This window comes from Mus musculus, chromosome 19 (assembly GCF_000001635.26).
Source record: "Mus musculus strain C57BL/6J chromosome 19, GRCm38.p6 C57BL/6J".
NCBI lineage: Eukaryota > Metazoa > Chordata > Mammalia > Rodentia > Muridae > Mus > Mus musculus.
In genome coordinates, this window is record NC_000085.6 from 28,754,100 (window position 1) to 28,776,926 (window position 22,827).

General features: G+C 42.4%; 1 long non-coding RNA gene and 1 pseudogene across 2 annotated transcripts in view; one reads left to right on the plus strand and one right to left on the minus strand.

Moving 5' to 3' along the window:
* The first annotated feature begins 5,933 nt into the window (after window positions 1–5,933).
* Gm35922 overlaps window positions 5,934–22,827 on the plus strand; it is a 28,153-nt gene continuing 11,259 nt past the window's right edge. Inside the window, exons 1-2 of one of the 2 annotated variants that reach the window (XR_877801.1) lie at window positions 5,934–6,188; window positions 17,818–18,068. This is a non-coding gene — a long non-coding RNA (predicted gene, 35922). Of the gene's footprint in view, window positions 6,189–16,666; window positions 16,753–17,817; window positions 18,069–22,827 lie in introns of those variants that run through there. The other variant, XR_386639.2, reaches the window with a different exon arrangement.
* Window positions 8,766–9,440, minus strand: Gm6788 (predicted gene 6788; annotated as a pseudogene).

A 22,827-nucleotide genomic window follows, 5' to 3' on the forward strand; every position in this document is an offset into this window, starting at 1 on the left:
CAATGCTATCCCAAAGGTCCCCCATACCCACCCCCCCAATACCCTACTCACCCACTCCCCCTTTTTGGCCCTGGCGTTCCCCTGTACTGGGGCATATAAAGTTTGCAAGTCCAATGGGCCTCTCTTTGCAGTGATGGCCGACTAGGCCATCTTTTGATACATATGCAGCTAAAGACAAGAGCTCCCGGGTACTGGTTAGTTCATATTGTTGTTCCACCTATAGGGTTGCAGTTCCCTTTAGCTCCTTGGGTACTTTCTCTAGCTCCTCCATTGGGGGCCGTGTGACCCATCCAATAGCTGACTGTGATCATCCACTTCTGTGTTTGCTAGGCCCCGGCATAGTCTCACAAGAGAGAGCTATATCTGGGTCCTTTCAGCAAAAACTTGCTAGTGTATGCAATGGTGTCAGCATTTGGAAGCTGATTATGGGATGGATCCCTGCATATGGCAATCACTAGATGGTCCATCCTTTCGTCACAGCTCCAAATTTTGTCTCTGTAACTCCTTCCATGGGTGTTTTTTCCCCATTTCTAAGAAAGGGTGAAGTGTTCACACTTTGGTCTTCGTTCTTCTTGAATTTCATGCGTTTGGCAAGTTGTATCTTATATCTTGGGTATCCTAAGTTTCTGGGCTAATATCCACTTATCAATGAGTACATATTGTGCGAGTTCCTTTGTGATTGGGTTACTTCACTCAGGATGATACCCTCCAGGTCCATCCATTTGCCTAGGAATTTCATAAATTCATTTTTTTAATAGCTGAGTAGTATTCCATTGTGTAAATGTACCACATTTTCTGTATCCATTCCTCTGTTGAGGGGCATCTGGGTTCTTTCCAGCTTCTGGCTATTATAAACAAAGCTGCTATGAACATAGTGGAGCATGTGTTCTTCTTACTGGTTGGGACATCTTCTGGATATATGCCCAGGAGAGGTATTGCAGGATCCTCCGGTAGTACTATGTCCAATTTTCTGAGGAACCGCCAGACTGATTTCCAGAGTGGTTGTACAAGCTTGCAATCCCACCAACAATGGAGGAGTGTTCCCCTTTCTCCACATCCTCGCCAGCATCTGCTGTCACCTGAGTTTTTGATCTTAGCCATTCTGACTGGAGTGAAGTGGAATCTCAGTGTTGTTTTGATTTGCATTTCCCTGATGATTAAGGATGTTGAACATTTTTTCATGTAACCTCTGGTCCTGCCTCTGAAGTTAATCTTGAAAAAGTGGCCAGAACAACAATACCATAAGTACACACCAGCAAATTTCTTCTTCAAGGTATAGTGGTGCACCTTTTGGCAGTGGGAAGGTTCAAATATGATAGTTGGCCATCTTTCAGGTCTGAACATTTCCCATTATACTGGTCAAACTTCTTAAATAAATGGTGGCGTTTTCAGTCAGACACCGTAAGCCACCAATAAAAATAATGCTGTATTTGAAATGTATGGTTTGAAAATAAGTGAAGGAAGTCCGATTACACAATAGTGATCATGATAGGTCAGCCATTTCTATATGAAAAGTATATATGCATGAAACGTAAAATATTTTAAATGTTATGTCCCAACATGCTAATATTTTAATGGCGATTATTTCATAAATCTGGGGTCAGATATATCATTTCACTTTGTCTCCATTTCCCTATTACACTCCATTTATATTTTCTGTCTTTATGCTGGCATCACTTACTGCTTTTAAAATAAGGGAAAAAAGTAAAATGATTCTATTTTGGAGTGAAAAGAAATATTTTTAACTTACAAACATATCCCATGACTTTTAAAAATGATAACTCTATTAGACAAGACGTCCTATTAGATCAGCGGTTCTCAACCTGTGAGTCGCTCTCCTTTGATTGAATGTCCCTTCTACAGAGCCTCCTAAGACCAAGACCGTGGGAAAGCCCAGAGATTTACAGTATGGTTCATAACAGTAGCAACAAAAGTAATGTTATTGGTGGTGGTCACCACAACGTGAGGAACTGTATTAAAGGGTCGTAGCCTCAAGGAAGTTGAGAATGGCTGCCTTAGGGGATTCAGTACTTAGTGTCTTATCCTGCCATCTCTCCTAGCAGTTATGGTCCCTACAGACATCCTACATACTGGTGGACGAGAGTAAAGGAATGAAAGACACTGGGGTAGAAACATTTTTTATTAATTATTTTATTTATTTACATTTCAACTTGCAGAGGGTTTGCAGAGGGGTCCCCTTTCTTGGTCTCCCTCTGCAAACCCTTCTCTCTATCTCCCCTCCCATTTGCCTCTAAGAGGGTCCTCTCCATCCACCCAGCCACTCCTGCCTCACCCCTCCAGCATCCCCCTTTGCTGGGGCAACAAGCCTCTACAGGACCAAGCACCTCCCCTCTCATTGAAGTCAGATAAGGCCATCCTCTTCAACACATGTAGCTGGAGCCATGGAACCCTCCATGTATACTCTCTGGCTGGTGGCTTAGTCCCTGAGAGCTCTGAGGGGTCCTGTTAGTTGATATTGTTTTTCTTCCTATGGGGTTGCAAACCCCTTCACCTACTTCAGTCCTTCCCCTACCTCTTCCATTGAGGTCCCCGCCCTCAGTCCAATGGTTGGCTGTGAGTATCTGCAGCTGTCTTAGTCAGGTGGGGCAGTCTCTGGATGGCTTTTCTTTCAATCTCTGCTCCATTTTTATATTTCTATGTTTCCTTTAGACAGGAACAAATTCTGGGTTATAAATTTTGAGATGGGTGAGTAGCCCCCTCCCTCCTCTGTTGGCCATGCCTTTCTACTGTATGTGGTCTCTACAGGTTCTATCTTTTCCACTGTTATGTATTGTAGCTAATGTCATCCTTGTTGGGTCCTGGGAGCCGCTGGTATTCCTGGCATCTGGGATTTTCAAGTGGCTCCCCCTGCCCCCTCCCCATTGCTACTTATTTCTATTCATTCTCCTGGCCCTCTGGTCTTCTGTCTCTTCCCATACCTGGTCCTGCCCTGCCTTTTCTCCCTCTCCTTCCCCTCCCTCACCCAGGTTTTTCCCTCCTTCTGCTTCCTGTGAGTAGCTAGTTCCCCCGTCTAAGTGGTATTGAAGCATCCACACTTCGGCCTTCCTTTTTGTTAAGCTTCTTATGGTCTGTGAGTTATATCATGGGTCTTCTGAGCTTTTGGGCTAATATCCACTTATCAGTGAGGACACACCATGTATGCCCTTTTGAGTCTTGGTTACCTCACTCAGGATGATATTGTCTAGTTCCATCCATTTGCCAGCAAAATTCATGAAGTCATTGTTCTTAATAGCTGACTAGTATTCCATTGTATAAATTTACTACATTTTCTGTATCCATTCTTCCATTGAGAGACATCTGGGTTGATTCCAGCTTCTGGCTATTATAAATATGGCTGCTATGAACATCGTGGAGCAATTTAACAGCATATCTGAAAGCTCTATAAGAAAAAGAAGCTAACACACCCAAGCGTAGTAAAGTAGATAGCAGGAAATAATCAAACTCAGGGTTGAAATAAACCAATTAGAAACAAAGAGAGCTATATAAAGAATCATCAAAACTAAGAGCTGGTTCTTTGAGAAAAATCAACAATATAGATAAACCCGTAGTCAAACTAACTAAAGGGCACAGAAACAGCATCCAAATTAACAAAATCAGAAACAAAAAGGGAGACTTAACAACAGAAACTGACGAAATCTAAAAAAAAAAAAAAAAAAAAAAAAAAAAAAAAAAAAACCAAAACTGTCATATTCTACTACAAAAGCCTATATTCAACAAAACTGGAAAATCTAGGTGAAATGGATGATTTTCTAGACAGATGCCAAATACTAAAGTTAAATCAGGATCGGGTAAACTATCTAAACAGTCCCATAACCCCTAAGGAAATAGAAGCAGTCATTAAAAGTCTCCCAACCAAAAAAAGCCCAGGACCAGATGGTTTTAGTGCAGAATGCTATCAGACCTCCAAAGAAGACCTAATACCAATACTTCTCAAACTATTCCACAAAATGGAAACAGAAGGAATACCACCTAATTCATTTTAGTGAGGCCACAGCGATGATACCTTGCTTCTACACAGTTATGAGGTCCCTTGCTTCTACACCAAAGAGTCAAGGAGCTAGAGACTGTAGTAGGTGTGCCTACGCTCACACGTTAAGAGTCCATAAAACCAAATACAGCTAACTGTCTTTGTTTCTGACTCAGATTCTGGGGTTTCTTTTAAGAGTGTTGGGAAGGAGCGGTTGGAGGGATGTGTTCATAGGTCTAACCTGAGCACAAGGGCATTGGGTGCTCAGAAGACAGGAAGAAAAAGGACCAGGGAAGCCAGAGAGCTAAACACGGAGAGGAGCTTGAAAAACCCCCTAGCCATATTCTCACTTTAGTATATAGGCCTCACCAAGGCTTAAAAATTGTTTTAGAGTAATTTGAAAGAGAAATGCTAAATTTTCTGAGCTAGTTGCCTGAGGCTGAGTGAATCCAAAGCCTTGAGTTCAAAAGCTAAACATAAATAATTAACTAATTAGTTTTGAAAAAAAAACAAAAACAAAAACATAAAACCCCCAACCTCTTTTTGAGACGACGTGTGTGGTGGGGGCGGGGCGGTGGGGTATTTATACCATTTCCAATAAACGGTTTGACTGGACATTTTTTTTTTTTCCCAGAGATGACCCGGAGCTTGGGCGTCATGAGGACACAGCCTCTCTGTTTCTTCCTCAGACTTGGAGAAAGAACGTTCCATTCCACGCAATTCATGAATTTTAAAAACCATGAACCTTCCTTCACATTCTGGAAGCACACAAACGTTCTCCTGTAAGGGAGCTGTTCAAAGGATGAATGCTCGCGAGGTCTCCATGCTAACAGCAAGAAGCCTTTTCAGGCTGCCTTTGTTCTAAGCTGGCTAGAGGCTCCGGGCCCAGGACTCTCAGTAGTGTCTGGACATATGGTTGGGCAGAGAGTGCAGGGGCCGAAGTTACTAGCCACCAACTGCCATAATGGCCCTGTCCCTGGAAAATGGCCAAATTGTTGAGTCAAATGCCAATGCCACCTTGTCATCCAAGGAACTATAAACCACGGAAGGCCACCAGCTCCCTCTAGTGGTGGACCACCAGGAGTGGCTATTCTCTTGCCTTTGCCCCCCAGTCCCGGAACAAATGACACTCTGCCTGTTTTGGTAGTAATCTCTATCCACAGTTTGTCCGTGAGCTACTAGTCACAGACCCGGAATGCTGGAAACAAAACGGCAAACTCAAATTCAGAAAGTTCTCTAGTGATTTCTCCATTGCCCTTAAAATTAACCCCCCCCCCAATCATCCCCGAGGCTTGCTGAGCCCCTGGTGAAGTCTACTCCTGCGGTCACTCCATGATTCCTGAATGTTCCCTCTGCAGTCTTTGTGCAGTTGGTTGCTGCCTCCCTTTGAAATAATTGTGATATTTTTTTCTTTACCTGCACCATGATCAGTTACGCATCCTTTAAGATTTAACTTAATCATCAAAGCCTTCCCTGATCTCCAAAACTAGCATAAATAAAAAGAAGAAAGGCCTAGAAAGGAAAAAGAGTGGTCTTTATTCTATGTAAACATAGGTGTGTTCTCTGTAAGTATGTATTAGGCTGGGTGCTATTATTATATTTTTTTTATTCGAAACAATGAAGGAAAATAATATCACCTTCAATTTATAGTCAGAAAAGCAAAGTCCACAGAAATTTAGAAATTACAACCAAGTGCAATTTCGAAAGTCCACAGGCTTTTACTGTATGACTGTTCCTCTTAGTTAGCTCAACTTACGAACCATCTGCTCTTGCTTACCCGAGCCATCAGAAGCATCTCGTGGCATGGCTGCTCTCAGAGAGAGTCATCGAAAAATCATTTATGTCAGGTTTTAGCTGGAGGTTTTCTTTTTATAACCTAAAAGGGGATTTTAAAAAAAATGTTCTTAATGTCTCCAAATAAAATAAACCAGCCTGAGTAGTCCTTATTAGTGGATTTTCTGAGCCAAAGGGCAACAGCACATCACAAGGTGGGGAACAGAAAGAGCTTTGGGAAGGAGTTCCTGACAACGCTGTTCTTAAGCCAAGCAAGAACACTGGCCCAAGCCACACAGTGACTTTCATCAAGCTGCACTGGTCTTGGGACCTTGGTTCTTCATCATCAACAAAGAAGGAAATGGGAGCTGGCATGGTGGCGCATCCCTGTAATCGCAGCAGTTAGGGAAGCTGAAACAGGAGGACTGTAAGTAATTGTGCTATTGGTATTTTATTTTTATTATTCAATGTCTATGGAGCCAGACTCTATGCCAAAAATAGAAAGAGTTAGCCTAAGTTAGTATGGATTCCAAAGGGACCCACTCTAGGTCTAAACTTTGATTATTCCATTTGAAGTGTAGCTGGTTGCCCTCAAATTTGCTGGCAAATACTTGAGGCAAGGTAGTCATTTTGTTTCACGTTAATAAACTTCTTCAAACACCTTTCAGAGTAGTCAACATCTTGGTGATGCAGCCCAAACTTTAATGTAACAGAACCAATCTTGTTCCAGAGGACGCACTGAAAATTCTGTCAACCTCTCTAAGTTTAAATGCAGAGAGTGGGACTTAAAATTCCATCCAGGATCCCACGCAAGGTTTCCATGCTTTCTCATAGCACACCCTTTAGGGAGATCAGTTTAACCGCCGGAGTTTCATACATTGCTCTGTAGCTTCTAGCTAGCACTGTTGCTCATTAGAACTTGGAGCCCTCTTCTTTTAATAATCCTAGCTCAGCCATCATCTTAAGTTATCGAAAACTGTAGCCTCTGAGTGTTTTAAGAATATTAAAAAGGAGACTGAAGAGATGGCTCGGAGGTTAAGAGCACTGGCTGTTCTTCCAGAAGTCCTGAGCTCAATTCCCAGCAACCACATGGTGGCTCACAACCATCTGTAATGGAATCTAATACCCTCTTCTGGCGGGTCTAAAGACAACAAGAGTATGCTCACACACATAAAACAAACAAACAAACAAACAAACAGATAGATCAATAGATAGATAGATAGATAGATAGATAAATCTTTAAAAAAAGAATATCAAAAAGGGCAGATTTCTTTCTCACCTGATTATTCTCTGTAACAACTCATACATAGCACTTGCTTTGTTCTTTTACTTGAAACAAAAATCTTTACCCTTCCAAAGAGTCTCATCTGAAAATGCAAACAATAATATCAACTCAAGACACAGGTCTCTGGTATGTGGGTTCTACTATAGCTACCCATAAATTCAAAGTTATCCCCAGGAAGTATTCAACCACAGAAGGAACATTTGCGTGAGGATCAAAAGACCCAGCTTGGGTACATCCTAGCTGGAATGGTTTGGGCAAGCAGTTCCCCTTCTAAATCCTCCATTTCTTACCTGTCCCTGGAGCTGTAATATAACAGCATGCTGATCAAATGCACACATGGAAGGGAGAGTTGGCTTAGGAGTCCCAGTGACCAAATCAAGGTTCCAATGGCTCTGGATGAGTTACAGCCATGAACCACAACTGAATAAGCTTCATCTAACACACACAAAGCCCAATGTTCAAGGCAAAAGAGCGAATAATTAAAGAGCAATTCATGAACGGAGAGACAGTGAAAAGATAAAAGATTCGGAGACCTGAAGCCAAATAAAAGCCAGCAGCACACTGTCTTCCCCTAAAGCTCTCACTTCTCGGGGCTCTGGTATCAGCTCGGAGCTTGTACTTCTCGGGGAGTTGGTATCAGCTCGGAGCTCGTACTTCTCGGGGCGTTGGTATCAGTTCGGAGCTCATGCTTCTCTGGGCTTTGTACTTCTCAGGGCTTTGTATTGGCTCAGGGCCACTTTTTCCACATGGCTGTCTGCACTGAGTGAAGAGCATCATTCACACAGACCTCTGCAGCATCCTGGTCTTCCACGATTTCTCTGCCAGTCTCAGCACTGCCCCAGAGGTCTCACGGATGCTCTTGTGTTATGTGCGTCTTCATGCTTCTTGCTAGATTTTCAGCTCTCCAGAAGGACTTTTATCTCTCGGTTGACTCTCCCTAGACTCGGTTCATTTGAGTTACTATTCCAACCTGCAAGATTTTCAGGAATTTGAGTTTGATTCTAGTCTCTGTTACATGAATGTTGATGAACCTCAAACTCATCTGGCTGGTGAGAAGGGACAGAAGAAACAGGAGCTGGACATGGTCAGGTGTCTAAGCTAGAAAACGCATCACACTTAATATTTAACAGACGTATATTTGATTGTTTCTTATAATAAACATAGCATATCATTTTTAATTAATTTTTAAATAAAATTATTATCATAGACTTTGTTCAATCATTTTATCATCTTCCGTGTTTACTTTTTTTTTTTTTTTTTGAGACAGTGCTTCTCTTTATAACAGCCCTGGCTGTCCTAGAACCTGCTTTGCAGACCAGGCTGGTCTCTAACTCATAGATCTTTCTGCCTCCAACTCTTGAGTGTTGAGATTGGAGGCATGAGCCACAGCACCCTGCCCATGTACACTTCTTTAAGCACCCAAGCACCGAACCCTTGGCACTTGATGAAGACTTCAAGAGAAACTTCTAGGGCACTAGAGAAGGTGAGAGGGGACATCTTTGTGGTTCTGTTCCAGGGAGGCTCAAGATGAGTGCACAAGTACATGAGAAACATTAATTAGTTGGAAGTCCCCTGAATACAAGAGACAGTACCCCCAAAATAACATAAGAGACTCTCATTTTTGTCTCAAAGAGGGGAGATTACAAAGGTGAATTACTGACTGTACATACCTCTAAATGTTGACAGTGGCCCAAAATTGTGCTTGCTTAGATTTTTCCATTTTATTTTTATTTTTATTTTTTTATATCTCCAACAGATTTATTTTTAAAGGAATGACCTAAGGGAGAAAAAATGGGGGTACAGAAGTATGGACTAGAAAATAAATACAAATGTAAGCTGTTTTACTAATTTTATAACCACAGACTTGTACAGAGAATGAGGCCCTGTACACAACACAACAGATTCAAACGAGGTGTTCCCTTAGCAAGGCTGAAGATTCAGTCTCTGGTATTTGGAATTTGGATGCAGTCCTTGTTTTTGGATGGATCACTGGGTGTTTGGCACAGTCCATGCTTTTAACCAGATTTGAACAGAAGAATGGCCACCTGACCCAGGTAGAAGTAGATGAAGAGTTTGGTTTCGTGTGTCACATAACTACCAAAGTTTCGGCCCACAATGCAGTGCCAGGTAGAGTTGTACTTCTTGTCAAACCCCTTCTTGATATGGGCCACAATATCGTTCTCGATGTTGTACTTCTCCAACGCCTGGGTAGCGCACTCCACCGAGTTCTGTTGCATCTCTTCCGACATGTCTGCATTTTTGATCACTGCCTTCCGGTCGCACATGGTTACCGTAGAGCAGAGGCCAGCCGGCTGCTGCGAGCTCCTAGGGAAGGTGCGGGCGCCGCTCAAGCAGCAGAGGACAGCCGGTCGCTACCGAAGCCGTGGCGCATCTTTTTCCCCCATTTTATTGATTTATAAGATACAGAAACTTTTATAAAAGAAAAATTTAGGATCTTTGTTGTGTCCGGCCAGCAGACCACAACCTGGGTTCTAGCCTGGAAAGGCATTTTGGAAACCTGGAAGAGAAGAGGGGCTAGGTGGCGAGAGAAAAGAATGTAGCCAAGACAGTTACTCTGATCAAGGCTCAAATTTTATTGTTGCGACACTAGTTATGAAGGAAAGGGGAGGGGACCCGATTCCCGCCGAATAATCTCTGGTCCAGTAGAAAGGTGCACGTGTGTGGCTCCGCAGGTTCCAGCAGTGGGCGTGGCAGAACGAATGAGCAGGAAGCTCCACCCGGAGCAAGCAGGTTTCAGGCTAGGGGAGGGGAGACTACAGATCTTGATTACTTTTTAAAAGTCTTTGTATACACGTCTTGGTTCAACCTTTTAGTCTGGATGATTCTCAGGCTGGGCTTAGAGGAACACTATCTTTCCACGTGCTCATCCAGTACACATTTGGGACAAATCCTGGCTGGAGAGGACAGGGGCCTGCAGGCAGCTGTGGAGCAATGTCTGGAGGAGGCACTGTTGAGTCCTGACCTCCGGCCTGTGGGCTGTCCCCAGGCCAACTCCATATCTTCCAATGGATACCTCCTATTCCTAACACTATCCCTCCTATTATGTGCTAATATTTTCAAGCTTCATATGTGGTCTGCACACTCCCTACCTAAGGCTGGTGCTCTGCCCATAAATTTAGCCCAGTGTGAACAGTTGGGAAGCTTTTTCTTGCCAGACCTGCTAGTGGGGACTCCTCCCCATCCCCAGCCTTGCTTGTCTACTGGACTCAACTGTTCAAACCTGTGGCTGAGTCCTTTTGAGTCTTGTTCTGGTCCCAGGGGAGGCCTGGTCCTGGGTCTTGTCTGCCCTGTTCCTGGGAGAACCCTGTAACTTTAAAAATGCAACTTTGTAACATGTATTCAAAGGAGCCAGTCTCTACTCTATGTGTGATTGAACTGGAAAGAATTCGTGTTGGCACACACCTGTAATCCCAGCTCTAGGGAGACTGAGGCAGGAGAATTCTGAGTCAGAAGCTACACTGAGCTACATAGTGAGTTTGAGGCCAGCCAGAGCTACCTAGCAAGATCTTGGCTCAACAACAAAAGAAAGAAAATGGACTTTGCAAAGGCAAAGACACTGACAGCTTCAGGTGCCCAGGGCCCTATGCTCAGAAGTACTGGGTCTCACACTCTATTGCTGCCATCTTGATGTGCTGAATAAGTTTAGTTTTTGAACCTTTGTTATATGTGTCGTATTAATCGTGTGTTTCAATTTTCTGTATTTTATGATGTTTTTATATCTTGGAGACATTGTGGACCAAAGCAGGGGAGGGGGTAGCCCAGGCCATGGTTAGCCAAGCAAGGTATCTGTGACTGTGGCTTTGCTCTACAGAGCCGCTAGTCTGCAGAAATGCTCCAGTATACATCCTTGGGTTGGCTTCTACTGAGAGGCAATATTCCTCTTCACTCATTGTAGTTTTTCCTCCCCCAGCCTGAAACCTGCTTGCTCAGGGGTGGAGCTTCTCGCTCAATCTTTTTGCCACGCCTACTGCTGGAACCTGAGGCTTTGTTGTTCTGAAGCCATCACGTGATCACCCTGCTACTGGACTCCAAGATTACTTGGCGAATTGGGCCCCTCCCCCTTCCTTTATAACTGAGTGCCGAAATAGTAAATATTGAACCTTGCGCAGAGAGCTTTGTCTTGGTTCCTTCCTTATCTCGCGCAGCCCAGCCCCTCTTCTCTTCCAGGTTTCCAAAATGCCTTTCCAGGCTAAAACCCATGTTGTGATCTACTGGCCAGACACAACAACTCATGTCCCAAGGGCCAGCTAGGTCCCCACGGACAACTAGGGACCCCTCCTGTAGCTCAGAGCTCACCAGAATTCTTACCACTAGACAGCCAGAGGGATGCTCAGCCCTCTTCATTCTTCTGCCCTTTCTTCTCATAAAGAGCCCAGCTAAGGCTCCGGCCCCACATATTCCCCTCATTCCTTCTGCCTCCTGACTGACAGCAGTTAATTATGTTCTTGAGGAATGGAAAGAGAGGGGGAGATGCTATGTTGCTCTTGGTCACAAAACCAAAAAAATTATGTGAGGTAAGGCATTTGTTAATCAGCTAGATTTAATAATTCCATAGTGGATGTGACCTTCAAAACATCAGTTTAATATAATAAACCACACAACGCTATGTCAAAATATTTTAAATTTAAAACTGAAAGAATGAAATTGGCTTTGACAATATAAAGATGGATGCTAAAATTCAGGCTAAAAAATTAAAATGTTCCTCACGCAGTGTTATGTAGCAAAAAAGTACACATTATAACAAGTGAAGAGGGGAAAAGACTGTTGAAGAAAGAAGAACACTTAGTATTTATGCTTAAGTACTTTTAATAGTGATATTTTTTCCCTGCCTTTTGAAGAAAGGTCCTATATTTCTGCTTCCCACTGCACCTAAAAAAAATCAAGTAGCTAAGCAGAGGATGGGGTCAGGACGAGTCTCATCCTGCCTATGACTAAGCACCCCAGTGTACTAGCCGAGGTTAGTACTGTGGGAATTTCACTAAGCACCTGTTAGGAGGTGTGTCTTGGTTGGCAAGATTAGGACTGGGCTTTGGTTAGAAAAGAGAAGACAGTCCACCACAGGCTTTAGCATGTGAGTGGTGCCCTGAAGGGATGAGCAGGCACGTGCTGTTAAGCAGCTGCCCCCTAGCTAATGGAGAATAGCCAAGGACTATGAGCAAAGAGACTCGTGCATATAAAAAGCCAGAAAAAAAAAATCACATAGTGTTTGCACTTAAATTCTAACTGCTATGCATTAAAGAAAAAAAAAAACTTTGCCTCAAATTTAGAACTTTCCAGATTCAACTAATTTAGGGGACTGTCTGGTGACCAAAAGGGGAAAGACTTGCTGCCAGCCGTATTTCTTAGGGTTTCAGATCTGCTGAAGTAGACGACTTTCCTGGATACATCTAAAAATAGCTGGGAAGTGCGATATAGTTCTGCAAGTCCGTCTAGCCTCGACAGACTGCTGTTCTCACCCATCCCCTCATGCTCTCCCCTCCTCCCATCAGAGCAGTAGCATCGTCACTGTCCCTCGGAGCCTCTAACAGACAGTGAAGCCTCTGGGATAGTCACCTAGGTGTCTCACGCAGTGACCAGGTACTGGTAGGTCTCCCATCAATATTGGCAGAAGGCACAAAAAATGTACCAGAAAGATTAAAACAGTCTGATTATCCAATATCTGATTATCCAACATCTCAGAATGTTCTGTCACCCCAGGAAGACGGCTTCCATGTTTCCTAAGTTCCAAGCATTTGATAGCATGCTTACTTATGTGAAACTGGACTTTCCTGGTAGCGCTATGGGGCCTGGGGATGAAAATGGTGTTCTCAGATCTCATCTGTCAATGATGCCTTGCATATGAAGGCACTGTTGGGAAGATGGTGCTACCTTTAAATGGCGGCCACTAACAGGAGAACTATGTCATCTGGGATGTGCCCTCTAAGAGACTGTGGTACCCTGGCATCTTTGTGTCCTGGCTCTGCTGTGAACATATGCAGACCTGCCTGGCTGCAGACCCAAATCAAAGTGGCAACTGATCCTGGGCTGGAACCACTGTAAATGTGAGCCAAAATAAGTCTTTGTCTTTATGAGGTGATTGTCTCAGCAATCCTAAGCTTGTCTGAGATAACCTAGGGCTAGAGAATTCCTAGTACAGTGTGAGGATGTCAGTACACCATGACTGAATGGCTGACCCTATCTCGTGTACCCTTTACAGATACTTCCCACATCATCAAGCAAGGGGGACAAGAAGTGATGCTTTAATAGGGGAGTCTCTGCACACGAGCATGTCTACCATTGGATCTTGCTACTAAAATGCAGAGGAGACCAAAACCACCTTCCAACTGGATGTCAGCATCGTCAGGCATCTCTGCTCCAAGGGAAATTACCAACGGAGTTAGAACAATTCCTCTTTCTCTCTGTGTCCCAGTCCCCACTCTCCATACCCCTCTGAAGCAAAAAAGATGGGAAAGAGCTGAAGGTCAGCTTTATATTCTATATCCCTTGCTGTCCTGATCTTCCACTTTATGGTACATTTTAAAAGAACCAATATTGGGGTAACACACACACACACACACACACACACACACACATGCACACTATTGAGTAACACTGTTTTGTGATATTTTTTAACCTAAAAATACGTCTTGTGCATTGTCTAACTTGCTAAAAACATTATTCTATATTCTACTAGTTAGTGTCTGCAGCAGTCCTCTGGTATGGTCATTTCACCCTATGCCCTACCATTGGCGTTAAAAATGCTTCCAAATTTCCACTATTATGAATGATGCTATGTCCACTTTCTGCTTGATCGATCTTAAGTCCAAATCTTGTCTCCTGGCATAACATACTGCCCTTAGTCATTCTCCATGTTACAAAAATGAACTTCAGATCATTTCAGAGAGCTGACTCACCCACCCCCACCCCAATATGCCCTAGAGTCAGCCCCTTCTGAAAGGGAAGGTCTGCCAACAGGCTTGAAGGTAAAGGGGTTTCAGGTAAGCCCCACTAACTCTCAGCATTCAAATGACAAGTTTCTCCTTCAGCAGAAGCGGAGGCGATCCTCAAGCTTTTGTAAACAGAACAGAGTCCTGATGTTGTGGGGGTGAGAGGAAAAAATAGATCAAGTTACAGGACATGCAAATTTCCTTTATGCTTCGATGGGGGTGAGAAGAGTGCTTATATACTGTAGAATTTATAAAGACAAGGTTCCTCTGTGGGATGTGTAACAGGAGATGTTAGAGGGTCTCTGCTGGCTGATGCTCTCTCTAAGCTGTGCAATGGTACCATCTTGTGGCTAACACAAAAGATAACCAGCCGAAATCCCGCTTTCTATCCTGTGAGGCCATTAAGAATGTGCACACGCCAGTTTCCCACCTTTGAAAACCGTGTGCATAGGAAGTGAATGCTTAGAGCATGTTCTGTCCTCAACTAGTAACCACCAGGCAGGTCTGAGAAAGTTCCAGAATCTTCTAGAACACTAATATTTGACAGGAAAAAAACAAAAAACAAAAAACAAACAAACACGGGTAAGTATTTAGCTCCTGTGTTGGACACGATTTCAACCACAAGAAAGTCTGTTAGAAGTGCTGACTACAGTGACGTTAGCTTCTTGGTTTGATTTGTACAGAGGAGAGAGCATATGAAGCCAGGGTCATTGTCTGTGAGAAATGGGATGAAATTTAAGTATGGGGCTTAGGATAAGGCCTTATTATTGTTGTTCTGAAATCTGGAAATTTTGGATTCGTAACTGGTTTTCTTAAAAAATAATAACAATAATAATAGCCAGAACAAAAGAAAAGAGGAAAAGAAAAACCTTTGTGTGGGGGCTAGATTGATGGTTCACTGGGAGAGAGCACTTGTGATGTTGTGCAAGTACCAAGACCTGAGTTCCCATCCCTGGAGCCCACAGGCTGGGAGGGGTAGTGACAGAGGAACACTGAGACTTGCTGGCTGCTAGCCCATCTCCAAGTTCAGTGATATGCTCTGCCCCAGGGAGAGTAAAGAGGAGAGCGACAGAATAGAACATTCTATGCTCTCTGGTCATAGAGTGAGCATGTGGGTATGTTCATCTCCATGTGGCATGTGCAGGCACAAACATACACTCACAGATACACACAGATACACATACTCACACACACACACACACAAAGTGATGTGCGCTCTTCTTTAGTGTTCTCAGATATGATGCTAGTGAAGCAAATATTGTCCCTGAAGATAAGGTAAGAGGTTCAGAACGGTAGCTCCGTGTGTTCAAGGTTCTGGCTGGGTTCCATTCCTGGCACCAGAAAGTCAAAAAGTGGGGGTTAGGGGGATGGTGGTTGACAGGGAAAAGTGGAATGGCTCACAGAGAAAAAAAAATAACTATTTCTTCAGGTGTCAAACATTTCAGGCTTAGAGGAACCAAGGAGAACTGCCTGAGGCTGATGTCCTGAAAGCTCTCTTTCTGGGTAGAGTCTTTGGAAAGCCATAGTGGTCAGAACCGAGCTTAGAGCAGGACCCGTGTTTCTCTTTCTAAATGCAAGAGCAAGGGATGAAATCACAAAGGGACACTCGGACACATTTCTCTGTATCTGTGTCTAAATGTCATATGATAGAGCCATGGTTCTCAACCTGTGGGTCGCACCCCCTTTGAGGGTTGAATGACCCTTTTATAAGAGTCACCGAAGTGCATCAGAAAACAGAAATATTTGCATTATGATTTGTAACATTATCAAAATTACAGTTGTAAAGTAGTAAGGATGTAATTTCGTGGTTGGGGGTGGGAGGGCCACCACAACATGAGGAACTGTATTTAAAGGGTCACAGCATTAGGAAGGGTGAGAACCACTGCTCTAGAGGTTTAAACACTAAGCCAGAGAGCAAGCAAACGATATTTGAAAGCCCCTTTTCACAAATGAAAATAAAATTGTATTTATTCAGTCCTCATATGTCAAAGGACACATATGTAAATATTCCCCATATCAAAGAAGAGATACAATTTTAACCATATGAAAAGAAATCCAATGTAGGCTATGATCCAGATCCTGGAGATAAGCCTCCCAGTTCGCTGCATACTAGCCAAATAGACAGGAACATAATTGATCCCTGCACCTCAGTTTCCTCATCTATAAAATGGGCTAACACTGTCCATTTCACAAGCTAGCACAAATTAGTAAATACAAGCCACCAGGAATAAAAACAGCTCTCCATAGATGGTATTAACATTGATATCAGTTCCTATTGGGAAAATATAGCAATAATCTGAATGTTTAATTTCCTCATAAAACATTTATTGCACAGTTCTTTAGTCAGACAAGAGAAAACAAAGCAGCCGTGGTCTCTGAAAGGAGCTGGTGATGCCATTATAAAAGTGTGCTCGGCCAGGCATGGTGGTGCACATCTGAACACCCAGCACGCAGGAGGCTGAGTCAGGAGGAGTATTGCAAAGTACAGACCTGCTTGGCCTACATAGTGAGTATCAGGCCAGCCAGGGCTACACAGCAAGATGTTGTCTCAAGATAAACTAACAACAAACCCACAGGAACACTGATATCCCTTTACTAATATTAGCAGCGGTCGTCAGCATTTAAAACTGTGCATGCGTCAGTCCCGGCTAGGCACAGTGCGTTTGTCTCATACACTGGATGCCCAGGAAGTACTGTCGAGCACGCTCGGATTACTTTGCAGTCCGTGGAACAGGGCTACAGGCTTAATTTCTCACCTGGTAAGGGGATTCTATTCATTCATTACAAGGTTCAGTGCGGTTATGAATTCAGGAAGGCTTTGGGAACAGTCAAATCATACAAAATCACGTTTGTTAGGGGCTATAGAAACTCAATTACAAAAATAATTTTAATGAACATTTACTGCCTGTCAGAAACTGTATATATATATTTAATCTTCCCTTCCGGGTTAGCAGGTTTCGAAAATAAAATTACATTTTCTCATTAAATTAGATTTCAAATAAAGAATGGATAAATGTTTGTGTGCAGTGATCAGAGTTTATTTGAAATACTTAAGGCTAAGGCTATATTTAATATTTATTTAATATTAAAGCTTCCCTAGGCATTCTGTATTTTATTTGGCAGCCATACATCAGTAGGTACAATAATTATGTATATAATCTGACAAAAGAGGATCAGTTTAGCTATCTTCCTGACATCACTAAGTATCCCTTGCATGTTCTACATAGAGAAGCAGTGTTAAATAAGGAGACAAACTGAGAAAACCAGGCTATTATGTCAGGGTTCTCATTATAAGAATATTTAAATGTCTATAAATTTTTATAATTTTAAAATACAATTTTATAGTCAAATATTCATAAATATAAATAAATATAAAAATTTAAATATTTATATAATAGAATTAATAGGATATAAATATAAATTAGATATTTTATACAATATTACTATAATTTTATAATATAAGTATATTTCTCAAAATATACTAATTCAAAATCCAAATGTTAAATGTAAAAATGTGTCGTGTCATTGTCAAGACTACTAAGCAGGTAAGGGGACCTGATGCCAAGACTGATGGCTTATGTTTCATACCCAGAACATGCTTGATGGAAGAAAATACCTTCTGCTGGAAGCTGGGTTATACACACACACACACACACACATACACACACACACACACCTGCCCCAGTTCTACACACAGAATAAACAAATAAAAATACAATACATTTTTTTAAAAAAGAAACTATGCTTCAAAGTCAAATCTAAATGATGTGGGATTTTAAGTCTTTTTGGAAAATGGACTTTATCTGTGTCTTCTTCCATTGCAGGTTACAGGTGGGATCATGAGTCTGTTCAAGGGGATCGGCTGTTTTGAGTTGAGGAGATGGCAGGGCCTAGCGGGTGAAGCCCGAGCAGCCTCATTTGCAGCCTCATTCCCATTGGTCGATGGGAACTGACTTGCTTTTTGCAGTTTCACTGGACGTTGAAATCACCATGGCTGTTTGTTCCACTGCATCACGCCCCAGCCTCCCAATTTGTAATCAGCAGCACTCAGGGTGGAAGACGGAATCAGTCCCTGGTATTTATAATATTTATAAATGTGAGCTATTTCCAAGGTGCTTTTCACTTCCATGTTACTTTTGCAAACGTTGGGTGCAAAGGAGCTTATATTCAATGTGTCATGTTATGATATATTGCCAAGAGAAGGAGCAGTGTGTGTGTGTCTATGCATGTGTGTGTGTGTGTGTATCTATGCAAGTGTGTGCATGTGTGTGTGTGTTAGCAAGGAGAGCAACTTTGAATTGGAAGTGTCCACAGGGAAGCTGGATTCCACTGTCATTTAACTCTCATGTGATGTCCCACAAGTGCCCCATTCTTCCGAAGCCTCCTTCTCACCATCTGTACCACATCAATGTCCGCTCTACTCCTCAGGCTTACGTTGACACAGAGCATCAAATCTAGAAGGCGTTGTCCTATATGCCACAGGAGAGAGAAAGCTTATACAACCGGTTTGCTATGCGCTCTCCCTAAGAATTTCTAATGGAATATTTTTTTCCTGTCTTCTTGATACATGCTAATTAGACAATTATTTAGTGCTGTGTCTTTTTTAAAAAATGGCTTTCTACTCTCTATTATAGATAATAAAAACCTCTGTCACATACCAAAAAAGATAATTGTTTCAAAGAGAAATGATTTCAGAAATAAGGGGGCAAACTTCAAATTATCACTGCCCATCTAAAATGTCTGGTGACAAGAGAGTCTGCTGTGAAAGATAACAATATTTTCAAAAACACCGAAGGAAGGAAGAATAAAAGTGTCAGAGCTGAACACAAAGGCAGTTTCGGTTTGCCTGCCCCCCTTTGTGTGATCAGAAACACCTGCTGTGCCTAGGAAGCACGTGATTTCTCTGGGCCCCTCCCCAGAGAGTCTGAGTCAGTAGAATGGAACTTGAAAACACAGGGGCTGGAGAGATGGCTCAGCAGTTAAGGACACTGACTGCTCTTTCAAAGGTCCTGAGTTCAATCCCCAGCAACTACATGGTGGCTCACAACCATCTGTAATGAGATCCGATGCCCTCTTCTGGTGTGTCTGAAGACAGCTACAGTGTACTCATATAAATAAAATAAATCTTTAAAAAAAAAAAAGCCTTTTCCCTCGCAGTACTCGAAGGACATAGGCTTCATTAAGTTGGACTAAGCAACCTTCAATGGGTTCGACTGACTACCAAGTGGAACCGATCATGCTAGTCTTTGTGCACAAAGAATAAAAATGTGAAGACCTTTAAAAAAAAAGAAAAGAAAAGAAAGAAATTTGAAAAGACACACACACAAAACCACAACCACCACCACCACCACTGCCACCAAAAGCCCTTCACACTTAAAAGCTGAGAATCAGATGTAGGAAGTCTACTGAAGACATTGGAGGAGTATCAGTCAACCACGTATAAGCATATAGTCACTGTAGTGAAAAAAAAAAGAATATGAATTTAATGAAGTTCTAGAAGAAGAGAGACAAAACTTTTCCCATAGTGCGGTGAGTAGAGATGGATTTTCCCAGCAACGTCTGTTCTCTCAAAATGTCTCTCAAGTTGAATGAGGAGAAGCAGCAGGTAAGTATGACACAGGAAAGTAGACCAGCCTAGGAGCTGGAGAGCCCTGCACTGTTAGACAAACAATATGGAAGGGCAGAGAGATGGCCTCAGGATAACTAGTCTCTGAGGTGACAGGACTGTGCAAGGCTGAAAAGACAGAAGAGAGCCAGGGAAGTCATTGGTCAAAGGAAGAAAGCTAGTCATTAAAAACAGTATGAACAAGTGAAAGAGAAAGCAACAGAACTTGGAATTGTTTTTATAGGAATTATATACAATGTCCATGGAAGGTTTGGCGACAGAAAAATAAGTAAAGATACATTCCATGTGATTTTTATATTCTACAAGAATTCTAAGATGGCAAAGTACTTTGACAGGCAGAAAGAAAGAAAGAAAGAAAGAAAGAAAGAAAGAAAGAAAGAAAGAAAGAAAGAAAGAAAAAAAGAAAGAAAGAAAGAAAGAAAGAAAGAAAGAAAGAAAGAAAGAAAGAGAGGGGGAGGGAGGGAGGGAGGAAGGAAGGAAGGAAGAACAATGTGGTGCTGTTGTTTGGCTCTGTGATGTCACCCAAAGGCCCTTGTGTTGACGGCTTGGCCTCCACAGTAGTTCTGTTGAGAGGTGGTAGAAGCTTTAAGAGGTTGGGTAGAGTGAGAAATCTTCAGGCCACTGAAAGGATGCCTATGAAGGGCACTCTGGTCTATTCCTTGCCATATTCTTTGCTTTCCAGCCATTGGGCAAACTCCTTGGAGTTTGTTGTTCCCATGGTCATAGACAGCCTCTTCACGGGTCTAGAAACTACAGAGTCACTCAACCATGGGTCAAATTCTCAAAAACTATGAGCCAAAAATCGATCTTTTCTCTTTATTAGTCAAACCCTTCAGGCTTTTGTTATAGTGACAGAAAACTGACTCACACAAGTGATTGTTACTTGTAATATTTCCTGTGGCTACCGAAGTTGTTCAGTCTCTTCCTGGCTTGAACGTTACCTGTGGAAGACTGGCATTCTCTTTGAATCTCCAGTGCATAGCACAATGCTTGGTAGATAATAAGTGCTCACCAAATGTGTAAATGGATGGATAGATGGGTGAATGGATAGATGGATGGTTGAGTTAATGGATGGGACTGAATTAATAGGAATAGGTTGGGTGGATAGATTGGATGGATGGACTGATTGGATGGTTAGATGGATTGTATGTATGTGTGTATGAATGCATGTATGTGTGTGTCATGAATGGATTGGACTGGAAAGATGAAATAATGTATGATACATGTTGATGGATATGTGCATTCATGCATTGGCTGCATGGGTTGAATTGATGGGTTGAACCAAATGAAAATGGGTAGATGAGTGGGATTGAATGGATAGATATATATTGATTGGGTTGGATGTTTGGATGAGTTGGATGGATGGGTGTGAGTTCAGCACCATTCTCTGCCCATCATGTCGGAACCAGTAAATGCTCAACTAGGACTGGAGCATATTACAGCATTAATACCCCTCAGGACCGTGCATGAGCCTCCAAATGGCACATGTTCATTTGCCTTCTAGGAGATACATCTTGCCTTATTTTACTTGGTAGGACAGTTACCTCCCTCTTTCCCTCAGTTCCAGGACCACATTCTGTCTGTTTTGTATTGTTAGGGTCAGGCATCCACAGCTACATCCCCAAATCTCCAAATGCTTGTAGGATTTGGCTTTCTGCTAAATGCTAGCAGAAGGAAGAGACATTGTTTATTCCTCAGACTCTTTTGTAGCTGCTGGTATTTGTGGAAGCAGATATGGCCTTTCAGTGATCCAGCCTTCTGCACTAACTGTGGATCCTCATTGTTGCCAACACTGGCGAGGGTGACTGTGCTCAGCATTCCTAGTATTGGCTGGCCTAGGAACTGAATCGTATATTTTAATGATGGGTTTTCTTCCCTTTTAGTCTCTTGGTCCTTGAGGCTGACCACTACATCATACAGATACTGATCTCTGAATGCCACACAGTGTCACATTGCCATCTCCTCCTCTTGCTTCTCTAGTTCTCTTATTTGCTTTTCCTTCCAGGCCTCCTAAGTCCAAGATCTACGTTAAGTCCATAATTCTGAGCATGGTAGAGTCATTTCTGTTCTTCTGACAAAACCCTAACTGATAGATTTGGTAAAGGTGAGAGAAATATAATTATACAAGGTATCAAAAAACTCGGGTTTGAGAGCATTTCATTTGTTCTAGAAGTTAAATGGTTCTAAAATAGAGATTAAATGGGATAATTGTATCACTGTTAAGTAGTATATTACTAGTTTGGATCATAACTGCCCTCCAAAAAGCCCATGTGTTCAAGCCTCAATGGCCGCATCCATGGAAGCTGTAGACGTTTAGTATGTGAGGGGTAGTGGAAGGAGGAGAGTTCCCTGGGGCACATGCTCTTCAAGGATGCTATTTTTCCACTCTTTGCTTTCTGGACACCATGAGGTGACAAGTCTTTTGCACTGTATTATGATCCTGCTGTACTATGCCAAACTGCCACAAGCCCAGAGCGACATGGCTAAGTGCCCATGGACCTCTGAAATTGCATGTCAAAAATGTGTGCTTTCTCCTTGTGAACTGCTTATCTTAGGAATTTCTTCCAGTAGTGGAAATCTGAAGGTTGTACACAGTGGTGATTAGAATATTCCAGACAACCCAGAATAGTCCCTCATTTTTCTTGTCTTAGTATTATTGTTGTTTTCTTAATCTTTTGTGTGTTTCGAGACAGGGCTTTACTATATAGTCAAGGCTGGCTCCAAACTCACTAGAAAGCTAAAATTCCAAGTCCCAGGATTACAGGGCTGAGTGACCACACTCACTGCCCTGAGTTCTTTGATTTAGTATTGGGATGAGACAGCCAAAGAGTCCATGGGAGAGACTTGCAAGAAAAGTGAAACTTTGACCACATCTTCTTGTTGCTGTTTTAATTTTGCTTTTCACACAAACCTACAAGGATCTCTTTCTCATAGATTATTCTATGAGTTCCAAATGACCTATAATTCTATTGTTCCATGGTTTCCTTAGTATTTTATCAGGTTTATTATCCATCAAAGCCTTGCCTGGGTTGATCTGAGTGTTCGTTGGGATGCCCAGAGAAGTCGAGGTATCAGGACTCCATACCTCCTAATCTCCAGAGTCAAACTGCTGAAGTAAGGGAGTTAGCATTAATGCATTTTTTTTCTGTTGCATAGATGATTAAACCTCTCAAGATCAAGGCCCTTGTACCTCTGATGTAATTGCAAT